The 17,020-nt window shown below is 37.1% G+C and overlaps 1 long non-coding RNA gene across 1 annotated transcript; it reads left to right on the top strand.

The window, feature by feature from the left end:
- Positions 1-15,927: 15,927 nt before the first annotated feature.
- LOC110868271 lies at positions 15,928-16,336 on the top strand. The gene is made up of 3 exons (XR_004862479.1): positions 15,928-16,011; positions 16,097-16,234; positions 16,309-16,336. It is a non-coding gene; the product is annotated as an uncharacterized LOC110868271 (long non-coding RNA).
- Positions 16,337-17,020: the final 684 nt, after the last annotated feature.

The following is a 17,020-nucleotide window of genomic DNA, read 5'->3' on the forward strand; positions in this document are numbered from 1 at the left end:
ATCTCGTCCTCAGTCTTGTACTTCCTTAATCTACACGCACTCCTAAACATTTCTATCTTTTGAATCTTAACTTTTAACCGTGAAATCACCAAGATTCAAGGTGTTCTAGGATGACGTCATCATGTGTTCTTGAAGAACTTCATGCTTTGACCTCAATACACCAAGAATAACTTGGATCTAACCGATTTCCACATAAACTAACAAAGATCTTTCATAGATCTAAACATATTTACAAAGAAAAGGATTGAAAGATGGTTTTCCAACTTTCTTTCAACTCTTTTACACTCAATGCATTCAAAACCGATAAAATCGGACCTTGTGCCGACATACCACTCGTTGTTGTGGTCGTGTTGATTCAAGATCTGAACTCTATCCAAGAGACTACCGATTTCGGGTTTAACATGGAACACCGTCTCAAACCGTTAACTGATCGGATTTGGGTGATTCCTGTCTGATCGGGGATACCAAGTATTGACAAGTTTCTGTTGGTTAGCACGTCATCAAAACGTCTCGATAAAACGACTAACAATCAAAACGGCCAAGTGTAAGACGAACGGAACAACCAGGACGAAGTGTTGTCCAACCGGACTACTGTCCGAACGGACAGCCATCCGAGCGACCGGCTGTCCGAACGATTTACACCTTGGGTCCCACACCTAACTAATTCTGCCAAGATCTGGAGTCTGAATGTTGAACGAATTGATGTCCGATCGGACTACCATCCGACCGAACTGCCATTCGAATCCTGAGACATTTGGACTTTAATACTTAAACGATTTTCAACATGGTCAACGCACTAAGGATGCCACCCGATTGAACTGCTGTCCGATCGAGTGACAACCTGCTGTGAACTTGTTCTCACTGAGGTGCCTAACCGAACGAGTTGCCGACCGATCGAACGACTGTCCGATCGACCGACCTGAAAGGTAGAGACACTTCAATGTTTTCAAATGCTACAACAAAAACTTCAAAAGTCAAACTATCATACACAAACACATCCTTCCCAAAGGAAGAAACAATCCACTCGAACGGCATCCAAACGGACAACCGTCCGAACGGACTATCACTCGCACGATCAGCTGTCCGATCGGACTACCCTCCGATCGACCAGCTGTTCGACCCACCAACGCTTGTTTTCGTTTTGCGCGTCACTTATCATTATGCTATCGAACTATTCAGGCTAACCTTACTCTTAAGCGCTCCCTTCAATCCATCAACCGTTGTGAGTATACTCGATCCCTTTTTGCTTTCGCACTTTTGGGTGTTACATACGTTACTTATTCTAAATCACATCGAACACACTACGCAAATACTTTTAACGCTAACCGTTACCACATGTTATATGTGACTTAATGAATGCTTGTTTGTTATGTTTACACATGGAATGTTGTCTACCTGCCTTAGCAACGATAGTACTATAGTTTGGACTCAGCACCCGTTCACACGGGGGTTGTTAAGGACAATTACTTGCATGGATTACTGTGGTGATCATGTATTGCGAACTGCCTTGGGCAGTCAACCCGCAGTCATTGGTATCGATAGGTTCATGTCGATAACTAACATGTTTCGTTGTACTCAGTGTACGTGCTGGTTATGCGTAAACTATTTCGAACTCTATATGCTATTATCAAACTTGTATGCTCGCCTTTACACTATGTGTATTGACTTTATTTTAACGTATGTGACAGGTGCTTAAGGTGTCTATTTGCTTGGAAATCAAGGCTAGGAAAGAGTCTTAGTGACCAACAAATAGTTGTCTGTACTAATGAAATCTGAGTTGTCGGAACAGAACAATTTGCCTAGATTTTTGTCTGTAATAATTATTTTATCTTATATGACATGGTATGGGACATGTTACTTAAAATATCTGGTAAACATAATTGTTATGGAAACTTCTGGACAATCTGTTTCGCTCAGTGTCGCGCCCCGATGTTTCCTCCATCGGTTGGGGTGTGACAGATTCGTATCAGAGCCATAACTATAGGGAATTAGGCAAGACTCGACCTAGTCCGGGTCGATGTCTTAGAGACCTAGTCTATAGTTAGGACCCAATAGTCTGACTCGTGCATCTCCAATAGGGATTATGTATGAGCTTACTGCCTTGGGCAGTCAACCCGCAATCATTGGTATCGATAGGTTCATGTCAATAACTAACATGCTTCGTTTTACTCAGTGTACGTGTTGGTTATGCGTAAACTATTTCGAACTCTATATGTTATTATCAAACTTGTATGCTCGCCTTTACACTATATGTATTGACTTTATTTTAACGTATGTGACAGGTGCTTAAGGTGTCTATTTGCTTGGAAATCAAGGCTAGGAAAGAGTCTTAGTAACCAACAAATAGTTGTCTGTACTAATGAAACCTGAGTTGTCAGAACAGAACAATTTTCCTAGATTTTTGTCTGTAATAATTATTTTATCTTATATGACATGGTATGGGACGTGTTACTTAAAATATCTGGTAAACATAATTGTTATGGAAACTTCTGGACAATCTGTTTCGCTCAGTGTCACGCCCCGATGTTTCCGCCATCGGTTGGGGTGTGACACACTCAACCTCACAAACATCAGCTTTGGTTACATTATCCTTGTTGTGATTTTTGACCAAAACAGTTTGGCGCCCACCGTGGGGCAATTGGTGCTTCAATTCTGAAAAGTTCGTGCATCTCATTTATTTCTGTGCATTACCATCGACCACATGACTTCTCAAGGAAAAACTACTTCAAATTCCATGTCAGCGATTACCTCATCACAGGGCATTCCACCGTTGCCTCCTCTTCCCCTTGCATTTCAGAAGAGTGCAGAGAATGCTTAGAAGAAGACGTTAGTGTAGGGTGAAGTCAACAAAAATAAATAATAGTAAAGATAAGGCATACTAGAAAACCCAAGTTAGGATTATATATCCTAGACCGTTACCATAGCGTAAACAAACTAGTCACCATAAGTTAGACTTCGAGGATCCAGGATCCTTCTTGGAAGGACTTGTGAGTCTTCATGGTTCCAAAACCTGTTAAGATAAACTTGGGACTAAGCCAAATAAACTAGGGACAAGCCCGTGATAACTGAGACAAGCCCAAAAGATACTGAGGTCTGGCCCAAACTAGGGACAAGACCAACTTAAGTGACATGAAAATTCCAAAACCTTAGCTAAGTGAAAACATTTGAAACCTTAGCTAACGTGAAAACGTTAGAAACCTTAGGATAACGGATGTATGGTAGTCAAGATCTTACATATGGCAAACAACAATGAAATTGTCAGCCACTAAGCGTGTACTTGTCCCATTGCCTTGAAACATACTTAGATAATCGTGCGCTATTGGCGGGGTGTCAAAACCCCATTCATATGAAAGGTGAAAACCTTTAAACCTTAGAAGGTATTAGATACCTTAGGAGAGAGGTGGCTAACCCCTTAAACCACTGCTGACGCAAACGATGCCAAAGGTTTCTGTAAAAACTTAAAACTTGGTGAAAATGGATGTTAAATATCTTAACAACCACATCCAGTTGTAAGAACCGAGAGAACCACTTTTCAACCATTAGATCTTCAAGATGGATGGATGAGATTAAAAGTAGTATAAAATAATATTAAGTACTTTTTTGTCTTATTATGTCTTTAATATTTTAACCCAAAAGGGTAGTATAGTAAAATTACTATTTTTTGTCTTTTTGTCTTTCTATTACCTTTTTGTATTATTATATTAGTTTTTATTTTTTAAACATAATTTTTTTAATAAAAGCATTTTTAAATTCAGATTTTTTTAACAGATTTTTTAAACTTTTTACGTTTTACGATTTTACGTTTTGCGTTTTACGTTAAACTTTTTACGTTTTACGTTTTTACGCTTTACGTTAAACTTTTTACTTTTTACGTTTTACGTTAAAAACTTTACGTTTTACGTTAAACTTTTTACATTTTACGTCTTACGTTAAACTTTTTACGTTTTACATTTTTACGTTTTACGTTAAACTTTTCACGTTTTACGTTTTACGTTTTTACGTTTTATGTTAAACTTTTAACGTTTAACGTTAAAAAATTTACGTTTTTCGTTAAAAAGTTTACGGTTTTAACTTTTACGTTCAAAACTTTACGTTTTAAGTTAAAAAATTTACGTTTTACGTTAAAAAGTTTATGATAGCTTTTTTTTCAAAAACTTTTTTACACAAAATGAACACACCCAGAAATCGCAACTCGGTAGGTGTCTCAGATAGATTGTTATCATCATCGACTGGGAAAAAAAATAAAAAATCAACAACAAAATTCAAAACAATGTTTGGATTCTTGAAAAAAACGGGGTTTGGCTCAGATTTTTTCCGATAATCAGAGGCTGCAAAATGGGGTTGCATGTTCAAAAATCTACCATCAACCAACCGTGCCGCGCCATTGTCATCAAAATATGCGTTTTTTTCATCATCACTGCCCAAAATCCAAACATCAAACCCACATAGTTCACTGTTCAAATTTCCAAAAAAAGACACCCAAGGATCAAGAAAGTCAAAACCCACAAGTATGCAACGATACAGAGCAAAAAAACCTGAAGATGAACACATGAAGAGCACCAAAAGATCAAACATGTTCTAACAGATCAAACAAACCACACAACAACCCCTCTTCACCCACAACAACAACCCCTTCACCCACCCCTAACCCCCCTGGTTTTCCCATTCTAACAGATCAAAAAAACCACACAAAGATCCAGGGCTCAAACAAAGATTAAAAAAAATCAAGTCTTGATTTAGGGGTTATCGGCGACTCAACAAACACACAAAACCCAAACACAGAACCCACCACAACCACACCCCCGCCCGTCGCCGACTTCTGTCGAGAACCTGCCGCCACCGCCGCTGTGAACGGCGTTGGTCGTCGGTGACGTCGCCGGCGACGTCGACTTTCCGACTCTCTCTATGGTCGGTCTCTCTCTTCGCCTCTCTTTCTGGTACCCGCCGTCAGGAACATCATCAAAGAGGGGTGTCTTGCCGGTTAACCGGCGCCGTACATATGAAGAAGGGGGTGAGGGTGGCTGTTGCTGGTGGTTGTCGACGGAACGGAGAGCTGCCGGAACAGAAACCAGCTCCACCAGTCGCCGATCAGAACGACGAGGGGGTGGGGGGGTTGTCGGCTGTGGGTGTTTGGAAGGGGAAGTTGAAATCAAAAGATCTGATCTCCATTTGTTTGTGTGAGTGTTGTGTTTGAATGTAAAGAAAGAGAGATGAGAAAGATGACAGTGAAACTCTGTGTTTGAATGTGAAGAAAGAGAGATGAGAGACTTATGAAGAGAGGAGAGAGGAGAGAGGTATTAGAAAAAGTCAGTGACTTTAAATGAAGTGAGAGGGGAGATTTGACTTTTGGGTAAATGACCAAAATACCCTTTTTCTGATTGGTTGAAAGTGGTTCTCGTGGTTCTTACAACTAGGGATGGTTTCTATTTTAGCGCGCCCCTATATATATACATATATATATATATATATATATATATATATAGGGGCTGCTAGAATGAAAACCACCCCGAGTTGTAAGAACCGCGAGAACCACACCATCCGGGTCGCCGTTTACCATGATTTTTTTTTTACAACTAGATGTGTATATTATAAACACATCCGTAAAAAAAAATTTAAACGCCCCCCCCCCCCCGAGGGGGTAGTTTTTTACACCACAAGTTTGGTGTTTTTATTTTTATTTTTTTCACCAAACTTGTGGTGTAAAAAACTACCCCCTCGGGGGGGCGTTTAAATTTTTTTTTTTACGGATGTGTTTATAATATACACATCTAGTTGTAAAAAAAATATGGTAAACGGCGACCCGGATGGTGTGGTTCTCGCAGTTCTTACAACTCGGAGTGGTTTTTATTCTAGCGGCTCCCTATTTATATATATATATAGGGGACCGCTAGAATGAAAACCACCTCCAGTTGTAAGAACTGCGCGAACCACTTTCTAGCCATTAGATCAAGATGATGGATGGATGAGATTAAAAGTATTTAAAAATAATATAAAATATTTTTTGTCTTATTATGTCTTGAATATTTTAATTGAAAATGGTATTTAAGTAAAATTACTGTTTTATGTCTTTATATATATATATATATTATATTTAATTGCCTTTTTTTCCTATTCATTAATTACTTTTTATTACTTTTATTTTTTTAAATATAATTTCTTTATTAAAAACATTTTTAAATTCAGATTTTTTTAAAAGATTTTTATACTTTTACAATTTAAGTTTTACGTTAAACTTTTTACGTTTTACATTTTTTTGATGCGCCGTTTTTTACGAGCCATTTTTCACGCGTCGTTTTTTACGCGCCGTTTTTTTAACGCCGTTTTTTTTACGAGCCGTTTATAACGCCGTTTTTTACGCGCCATTTTTTTAACGCCGTTTTTTTCGCCCGGCTTTTTCACGCGTCGTTTTTTCAACGCGCCGTTTTTACATTAACGTTATTTACGTTTTACGCGCCGGTTTTTTACGTTAGCGTTTTTTACGTTTTACGCGCCGGTTTTTTACGTTAACGTTTTTTTACGTTTTACGCGCCGGTTTTTTACGTTAACATTTTTTACGTTTTTACGTTTTACGCGACGGTTTTTTACGTTTTACGTAAAACTTTTTACGTTTTACTAAAAATAATTTACGATTTACGTTTTACCTAAAACCTTTAACGTTTTACGAAAAACTTTTCACGTTTTACGTAAAACTTTTTACGTTAAAAAGTTTACGGTTTAAATTTTTTTACAAAAACGTTTTTACGCAAAACCGAACGCACCCAGAAAATCACACACTCGGGGGGTGTCTCAGATAGTTTGCTATCATCATCGACGCCTCAAAAAAAACCAACAAACAAAAAATCAAAAGAACGAGTGGATTCTTGAAAAAAAACGAAGTTTTTGGCTCAGATTTCCCGATAATCAGAGACTGCAAAGTGGGGTTGCAGGTTCAAAAACCTACCCTCCGCCGTCCTTGCCGCGCCATCGTCATCAAAATATGCGGGTTTTTTTTTCATCATCACCGCCCCAATCTAAACGGATCAAAACCCACATAGTTCACTGTTCGAAAATCTACCAACAAAGCACCAGCAAAGCCCAGCAACACCCACGGATTCAAACATTCAAAAATCACCCAGCAAAAAACCCAGCAAACATCACTGTTCGAATCTACCAAAATGAGTGTTCAAAACATTCAAACATTCAAACTCACCACCAAAAACCCAGCAAAATCATTGTTCGAAAAATCTACCAAACTCACTGTACTTCATACATTCAAACATTTAAAAACACATAGATCAAAAACCCCAACATACCAAATCAAATCAAATATAAAAAACAACATACCAAATCATTCAAGTCGACCAGAGCATCAACTCGTCGGGAGGAGACCAGGACCTCCGCCGCTCACAGCGGCGCTGCCGCCGGCCCGCCTCCGTCCTCTTTCTCTCCCCGACTAGTGGTGAACATACATGATCTGGTGGCACATCTGGCCGCCATTAATTACCCCCAAAATCAAAACCCCCAAAACTCAAACCCCCAAAATCAGCCAAAAAGGTGTGGTGTTTGGGGGTCGCCGACAACAGGGGTGGTCGCCGACAAAAACAGGGGTGAAAACAGGGAGTCGCTCTCGCATCAGCTGAAAACAGGGGAGTCGGCTGAAAAGGAATCACCGATCAAACCACCTCCACAACTGACGATCAGAAAGCACCAGATTCACCCACCCCCTTCACCCCATCGTTCGCCGCCGCCACCGCCGTCGACATACCGCCACCACCACCGTCGACACATCAACCAGAGACACCAAAAGAGGGTGTCTGGCCTCCTCTTTCTCCTCGTATCTCTGATCTATTCCTTCGTAGCACCATCACCAGAAGGTGGTGGTGGTGGTGGTCGGTGGTTTATTGTTGGAGTTTTGAAGATGAAGAATAAATGAGAGAGGAGAAAGTCTGCAACTTTAAATAGAAGAGAGAGGAGAGAGGAGAGTCTGCATTAAAGAGAGGAGAGAGGATGGATATGACATATGGGGTAAATGACCAAATTACCCTTTTTGTTGGCTGAATATGATTGGTGGAGAGTGGTTCTTACGGTTCTTACAACTGGGGGTGGTTCTTATTTTAGCGGCTCCCTATATATATATATATATATATATATATATATATATATATATATATATATATATATATATATATATATATATAGAGAGAGGCAGGTTAACGTACAAATGCCCTTATCGTACATTACGTACGCTACAATCTCAGCCGTCCGATCATTTTCCCGCATTGAATTCGCATGTTGTTTTTTTGTAACAATTTCGCATGTTGGTTTTTTAACATGCGATTTCATCAAAATTACCACATGCGAAATTGTTACAAAAAAACAACATGCTATTTCATCAAAGTTATCACATGCGAAATTGGTACAAAAAACAACATGCGAATTCATCAAAAAATATCACATGCAAAATTGTTATAAAAAAAAAACATGATATTTCATCAAAATTATCACATGAGAAATTGGTACAAAAAACAACATGCGAATTCATCAAAAATTATCACATGCGAAATTGTAATAAAAAAACAACATGCGATTTTAAAATGCGGGAAGATGATCTGACGGCTGAGATTGAAGCGTACGTAATGTACGATAAGCAATATTGTACAGTACTCTTTACCTATATATATATGTATATATTATATATATATATATATATATATATATATATATATATATAAAGTAGAGAAAAATTTGAAGTAAAATGTTACCGACGTTAGGATCCAAAATCCACTAAGGATCCTTGATCCTTATTACATAAAATACTTCTTGAGATGGATAGCATTCCAAGCCCTTGGTAAGAGATCACCTTCCATAGTTAATAGACGGTATGCCCCCTTTCCTGCCTTTGCTTCTAGGTCCTTCCCATTTAGGTGCCAACTTGCCATCAGCCGGGTTTGTAGTGTTTTGAAATACCTTCCTTAACACCAAGTCACCAACTTGAAATCTTCTGATCCTAACGTTCTTATTGTATGCCCCAGCTAGCCTTTGCTGATAACTGGCCATTCTTATCCTTGTTAGGTCTCTGAGCTCATCCACAGTATCTAGGTCTTGCATGAGATTTTCACTATTCGCCTGAGGATCATGAATGCTTGTTCTGGCTGTAGGAATCACCATCTCTGTAGGGATCACTGCCTTAGTTCCAAAGACTAGAGAGAATGGAGTCTGACCGGTGGCATTCTTTGGTGTGGTTCTATCAGCCCTAAGGATATACGACAGCTCTTCAGCCTATTTTCCTTTTTTGGATCCTAGTTTCTTTTTCAAGTTATTGATGATAATCTTGTTGCTCGACTCTGCCTGGCCATTGGTTTGTGGATGAACTGGTGTAGATGTGATCATCTTGATCCCCCAACTGTCACAAAAATTAGTAATTCTACTCCCAATAAATTGGGATCCATTGTCGCATATAATTTCAGAAGGAATTCTAAATCTGGTAATAATGTCTCTTTTGATAGAGGATATAACTTCTTTTTCTCTAACTTGAACAAAAGCTTATACCTCTATCTATTTGGAGAAGTAGTCGGTCATAGCGAGCATAAAGACTTTTCCACCTGGTGCCTTTGGTAATTTACCTACTATATCCATCCACCATTTCATAAATGGCCAAGAGGAAACTATGGGATATAAAGGCTCCGCTGGCTGGTGTAAGATATTGTTGTGTCTTTGGCAAGCATCACATTTCCTTGAATATTTTATTGCGTCTTTCTTCATTGTGGGCCAGAAATAGCCTGTCCTAAGTATTCTAGAGAATAGTGCTCTGTCCCCTATATGATTTCCTCAGTCTCCTTCATGGAAATCCTTTAACACTTCTTGAATCTTAGGATCCTCAATGCATCGTAAGTAGGGACCTGCAAGAGACCTTTTATATAAAGTGTTATCTAATATAATAAAATGAGATACCTTGATCCTGAAGGCTCTAGGATTCTTTCCTGTGGGGATTTCTCCATTATGAATGAACTTCATAATCGGAAGGATCCATGATCCTGAACACGAATGAGAATCATTGGATGCTGTTGCAGTATCCTTTACTACCTCCATTACATCATTCTCCTCAATTGCGGGAAAGAGAATGTGAATGATAGGTATTTTCACATCCTCTGGGACTTTAGGGTTGATCCTAAGTTTGCCAAAGCATCAGCCCCTGCATTTTCCTCTCTGTGTGTTATGCTAAAAGAATCGAAAGAATTTGCCAGTTCTTTTACTATTTCTAAATATTGGATTAGTTTCTCATCTTTTACAGTATATGAACCATTAAAATGGTTAGTAATTAGCAATGAATCTATATAAACTTGAAGATACCTGATCCTCATTCATTTGGCTAATTGCAAACCTGCTATTAGTGCTTCATATTCTGCTTCGTTGTTGGTGGTTTGAAATTCACAGGCGATGGACTGGGGTATTATGTCCCCCTGGGGTATTATGTGACCAGACTTAACTGTAAAAATAAACAGAATTTGGGTAAAGGACACAACGTGTTAGACTTTTGCAAACATTAAAAAGCCCAAATCAAACCTTTAAAATTTCAAGATCTGAATGCAATAGTTCACTAAAAAGCCCTTCAATCATCAGATTTCACCAAGACCTAGGGTTTTAAGATCGCGAACCCTAATCTAACAATGATGCCGAATCAAGCGGAAGAGCGATGACTAGAGCCTTACAGCTCTGATACCATGTCAAAAACTAAATGATTTCATACGATCTACCCAAACCAAAGTGTTAGTACCCAAATTATTCAACAACACACGAATATTTTACACATAACAAACAAAATACGCTACTGGATGGCCATCAATGCGATGAACATCATACAAAACAACACTCCATCTCTTACGAAGAACATGAGAGATGATGATAAAAACCCCTAGAAAATAACTGAGATCTTGAACTCTCATAACAACTCTTAAAGAAACTGAATGAATGTCCAAATGAACGACCGAAGGAAGAAATATATAGCCATGCCTTCAAAGATCTCAGCTCCTCAGCTTGCGCGTCCAAAACCCAACTTGGCATTAAGCATTAGCCCACCAACAACCTTTAGGCCCACTTGAACAGTCGACTCTTTTCTTTCGACCCAACCTCATAAACACACAACTAGCATTAGTAACCATTTATTATAAAACTAAACTTAGGTTATAAAAATATAAAACTGAACGTGTATACTATATACTTTTTAACAATAATGGCCACACATGGGTCTCATGTGACCAGACTTAACTGTAAAAATAAACAGAGTTTGGGGTAAAGGACACAATGTGTTAGACTTTTGCAAACATTAAGTAGATTTTCTTTAATTATTGAAGGTAAATGACATACTTTGCAATCCGATACAAACATAAGAGACGATTTTTGTAATTTCTCCTATAAAATATATCATTCTCTAATAAACTTTATGTTAATTACAAGTTTGCCCTTTTCAAAAATATTATTATTTTAGCCCTGTTTTAATTAAATCTGGTCTCAAACTCGATAACATGATTCATCTTCAATTCATCTGATACAGTAGCTTCGTATAATTCATCCACTACAGTTACAGCAACAATTCTAAAAGAAGTGAAAATAAAATGATGTAAGTAAATACAAAATCATTGATTTTAATTACTTTGTTAAGAAACAAATTAGTAGCATTAGTTTGTCAATCCTATCGTGATATATTGTATAATATTTTTGTTGGTTTTCTTATTCATGTAATGTTTTATAAAAGTTTATTATGGTCATTTTCTTAAAGTTTTCGAGTTAGTAGTATCGGTTGACGAGGGACTCCCAATGGTGGCGTACACCATATGGGATTATGGGCCTATGTCATGTACGAACACTTCCCGCTGCCTTTGAGATCATATTAATTCCATTGAGTGTCTTCATACATAAACATCTTTGCTCTTTCCAAGGAACCAAAACAACTTTAATTCTCATGAATTACAGAAGTTACATAATATCTATAAAACCCAGGCAAAAGAAGTCAGGTAATATACCAGGTTTATTACCTTTAATCGAATCCCATGCTAGATATTACCTTTTCTATTCCTGTTCTTGAATATACCAGGTTTATTCTATGTTCTTAGTAACTCGCAATACCATCCTCCCCAAAAGGAACACTAAAATCGTGAAGGACAATGTTGTAGTTTCACTCATTCACCAATTCAAAATGCTTGTTCTCGTCTCCCAGAGTGGTTGAGGGTTCTAGTTTCACAGTGGAAAAATGTGTAGATTTAGAAGATTAGAGGGTGTTGACAGGGTGAGTTAGTTGTATGATATTGTTTGATTAAATTATGGAGATAATGTAAAAGATGTTTTACCTTAATCTTCTTTAGCCATTCGTTATTTTTTCTTTGTTTTTCTCTATTTTTTTTTTTTTTTTTTGGGTAAAGGGGGGCACAGTAAATTTTATAAAATGTAGAAAAAAAAAGTTGCAACAGATTTAAGAGACTTAACTAGTTTGGGACAACCCCCTAAATATTAGTTAAATATGTCTCATAATAGATTGGGTTGGACCCGATCCAACTCCTAACTTCACAATACCTCCTATTCTTACTGAGTCTGAGTTACTGTGTTTATTATTGACCCAATACAAGTAACCCACACAATGGAAAACAAAACATTCAAACAGGATACAAACAAAACCACAAGTCCAATGTTCTTTATTTTGTCTTCGGCCCAATTTTGTTATATACTGGCTTTGTACCTCTCTTCGGCCAATCCAATGTGATCCACTATAGCCCCCTATAAAAATAGTTGTTCAAATTAAGGCATCTTGTTATATGGGTCCAACCTTGTCGACGATTTAGCTTGACCTTACTTTGAACCTTGAATTTTTAATTGGTAGGGAATTTCATATATACCTCTATAAATTTGCAATATATATATCTATACACCTTTATAAAACTACAAATATCATACATACTCTTACAAAGTAGTTGAAATATCATATATATACTCAATTTAATAAAAACAATTTAATAGATAATACCTTTAACTTCAAATATTATATCAACTCATTTCTAGCTTAATTTATTTAGTTTAAATATTATATATGAAAAATACTATGGTTTATGAAAAAATAAATTTAAAAATAAAACGAGTAAAAATAAATTTAAGCCTAAAACATGTTATATAAAAATATGGAGTTAAAATATGAGCATATATGAAAACTTGAAGTTAAAAAATAAAGATAAAATAATTATTTATTAGATTATTTTAATGAATTGGGTATATTTGATATTTTAATCATTTTATAAGGGCATATATGGTATTTTTAGTTTTTATTGGGTATATATGAAAATTTTCAAGTTTGTAATGGTATATATGAAATTAATCCTTGATTGTTCGTCCATTTAATTCATCCCATATGAACATTCCATTGAAGTATTGAACTCTATTTTGGTTGACGATAATATCCCATCCTCTTGTGCAGCCGAAGTCTATTATCATTTATCAATCATTGTTATTAATTGATAATCAAGGCATGAAGCTATGTTAAAACTTGATTAAGAAAATCTTGTGATACCTCTTGGTTGGGGTGGTTTCACCAGATGGCCTTAGGTTTTCTTCTTAACACCCAAGATTATGCAGAATGAGGAATCATCTTCTAGTGAAGGTCTAAAATGAAGGAAGGACTGAAGGTATCTTTAAAGTGGACTGACCAACCAAACGAAACACAAGAAAAAAAAGCACCCAAGTTGCGGTCTCTTACAACCATATCTCATCCAATTGTTAAATACAAAGTGTTTTCAAGCTTTTCAGCTTCTACTCTCCATGATCTCCCATTGCTTGTAGGAATGCGTATGTGTGAGGTTGTCTTTTCACCTGTGATTTTAATTACCATAAAATCAACTATGAATCTTTTCTAACTGTTTAAAATTAAAAAAAAAACAAAAAAAAGAAGAAACAAAAAAGAATCACAATAAAAAGCATGATAATTAACTATGAAATAAAACAAAAGCACATCAAACACTGAAATGAAACAAAAAAGAATGTGTTACCCTACCACTCCAGAAATGCTTCTGGTAGTGAAAATCTTTTTTGCCAGCAAACTTAATTGTAACCATGAAATCACCTTCCCGCCTACAATAAACACCAACAACCATATAAGACAATGTTTTTGAAACAAAAAAATATATGATATAATTTCAACATCAAAGTCTTTCAACACAAAGGGCATTAATGGACCAGCAGCAAATGTATAATTTTAAAAAATGTTGGGACAACCATTGTAACACTGAGTCGAGCATAGATTCTGAATGAATGGGGAGCCGAGAAGGGAATCTGATGAGATTGCGAGAACAATACTAGCAAGACTACACGCCTCTAAGCATTTATCACTTTCAATTCTGTTTTGTCACTCGGTTGACATCAATCTTTAAGGTCCTGCAAACAAACACCTCCTCGCCACTTTGTCGGACATATTTCTCAAGTAATCTACACATATCTTAAGAAAGAAATGGCACAGCTGGGAACACACTGTCAAATAAAGCTACAGAAGCATAAATTACACTCTGAAAGTAGAATCAACCACTTATCTATTGGTATTAGATAAACTTTGCCCTCTTTTCAAACCGAAAGACAAACTCTCAATTCCTCCTATTAAGAAAGGTAAGAGTTTAAGCCGTAAGGTAATATATCAAAATGCATTATACAGCTTTCATTGTTGCTACCAATAGGTCGCATGCCATAAATATTTCTTTTAATAAATTACTATTATATATGCCCTATACATATTCAACCATCACAATCACAAAGCTTCAATGAAGCAATAATCTATAAATTTCAATATTCGAAAAAAAAAATACTTTGCATCACCAGAATATGAACTTGAGGAAGTAACAGTACACATACCTTGAGGGCGTGAGTGTAGCGATTGAACTCCGGGAGGCTTTTGATTATCGGAATGAGCGAGCTGACACGGATTTACCTTTTTCTCCCACTGATCTAGTATCAGTATCAAGGAAACTTTAGGATTCATAACGGGGTGGTGCTTGCTCGTCGAAAACCGAAAACTAAACTCAGACAAAAAGGAAAACGCAAGTTAGTTGTTTGAGGAAAGCTGGAAAGGCATAGCCGGCTGACATTTGAACCAGATAAAGCTGGTTTGAGGAGGGTTTGATGTCTATGCTTTAAATAATTGTACATTATGCTTTAAGGTATTGGAAAAGATAGAGATGCAATATTTTTAATAAAACATGAAAATTGAAAAATCTAAGAAAATTACACCTAGGATGATTTTAACATGGGGGCTTGAGAGTGTGACACATAGGATTCATAAAGATTGCTTTATTATATAGGCAGATATCTTCTCCACTCTCTCCCTAGAGTTGGTTTCAACTTTTTTCTTAATGTTTTATCGAGTCAATCGATCTTACTTACTTTATGCAAATTAAGTGTTAATGTAGACTCAAACATGATTCAGTCTCAGGAATGGCAGACCCAAGGCCCTCCGATCTTCTCAGCTCTTTTCCTCTTGACATGAGGTCGGAAATCTTGTCATTCCTTCCTCCATTGTGTGCAGTGCAGACATGTGCTCTCTCAGTGGATTGGGAGCACAGTTCGAAATATCTGAGGGGAATTTATCTTGATGACAAAGCTCATTTTAATCGTGTAGAGAGGCTTTTAATGTTCCATGATCAATTGATGGGAGCCCTTGAAGGAGAGTGTTTAGACCGTTTTTGCTTGCATTTCCGCCTCCCAAGTCTGGTCCCGATCACTTTATGGATCGACGATGCTATATGTCGTCATGCTAGGGAGCTTAACCTTGAGGTACCTGATCTTGACATGCCCGCAAATTTCTTTACTTGTGGGACACTTAGCAAACTTAGGTTGCGATGGGTCGGTTTGTCATGGATGAGAAGCAGGTTTCATAGCATAGGGATTTGGTTATCAATCTTCCCACCTTATCATTTTTTGACACATCAGACTGTTGCTACCAATGTGATCCGGATTATTCAAGGCTCTTCATCACTAAAATCCGTGAAATTATCCGGTTGTTGCTTCGTAAGTTCCATTACCTCTTAATTTTGTTTATGCTTTTTTATATGTTTAACCAAAATGCTGACATTTTAACTCTTATTTCTATTAGTTACCATTAGTTGCACCAATGCCGAAGTCCTTAAATGTAAACACTCTGGACTTTGTTAATACTACTGTTCATGGCTGGAGAACTATCTTCCACGTGCTAGATAATTGCCCGTCATTGAAGCATCTTTCAGTTGGGAAGGTTCATGTTGTAACTCTAGAATCATACATTTTTTACTTCTAACATTGTTTTATCTTGTCTTCGTTTAACAACAGTTGGAGGAGTCTGATTGGGCACCACCAAGCTGCATGACCGTAAGTTTGAAGACATTGGAGGTCACATATTTCAGTAGGTGTGACGAGCCAGAGTTCAAGTTTCTCGTATATGTACTGCCGAATGCTATAAAGTTGAAGAAACTAAAAGTAAGGTGCGCCTACTATATGCCACCACCGAAGATATTGATGATGCACACACAACTACAGAATCTTATAAATCCTCATGGATGTCAAATCCTTCTCTACGGGAAACAAGGTGTTGAGGTAATATTGTAAGGAGGATTGGGTTTGAATTTGGTTGGATTTTGCTGATGTTGACTTTGATTTCTGATGATTTTGACTTGTTTGCCACTTGCAAAACAGTGTACTTTTGAAGATTCGAAAAGTCTTTAGGTAATTGTTTCATTTGTTCCTTAAGTTTGTAAATTCTGATGATTCTGACTTGTTTGCCACTGGCAAAACAGTGTACTTTTGAAGAACTTAGAAGTCTTTAGGAAATTGTTTCATTTGTTCCCTATTTGGATTTTTTTTTTGTCTTTTGCTTGGGGTGTTATTATTGGCACTTGTAGTGGTTTTATTCTCACATCAATTCCTGTGGTATATGGTACACGTTATATATTTTGAGCAGCTATACATGGCCCCTGTGGGGAGATAATCTTGTTACACCTAAGCCTGCAATATCTCCCCACAGGGGCCATGTATAGCTGCTCAA

The sequence above is a fragment of the Helianthus annuus genome, chromosome 7, assembly GCF_002127325.2.
Source record: "Helianthus annuus cultivar XRQ/B chromosome 7, HanXRQr2.0-SUNRISE, whole genome shotgun sequence".
Taxonomy (NCBI): Eukaryota; Viridiplantae; Streptophyta; class Magnoliopsida; order Asterales; family Asteraceae; genus Helianthus; species Helianthus annuus.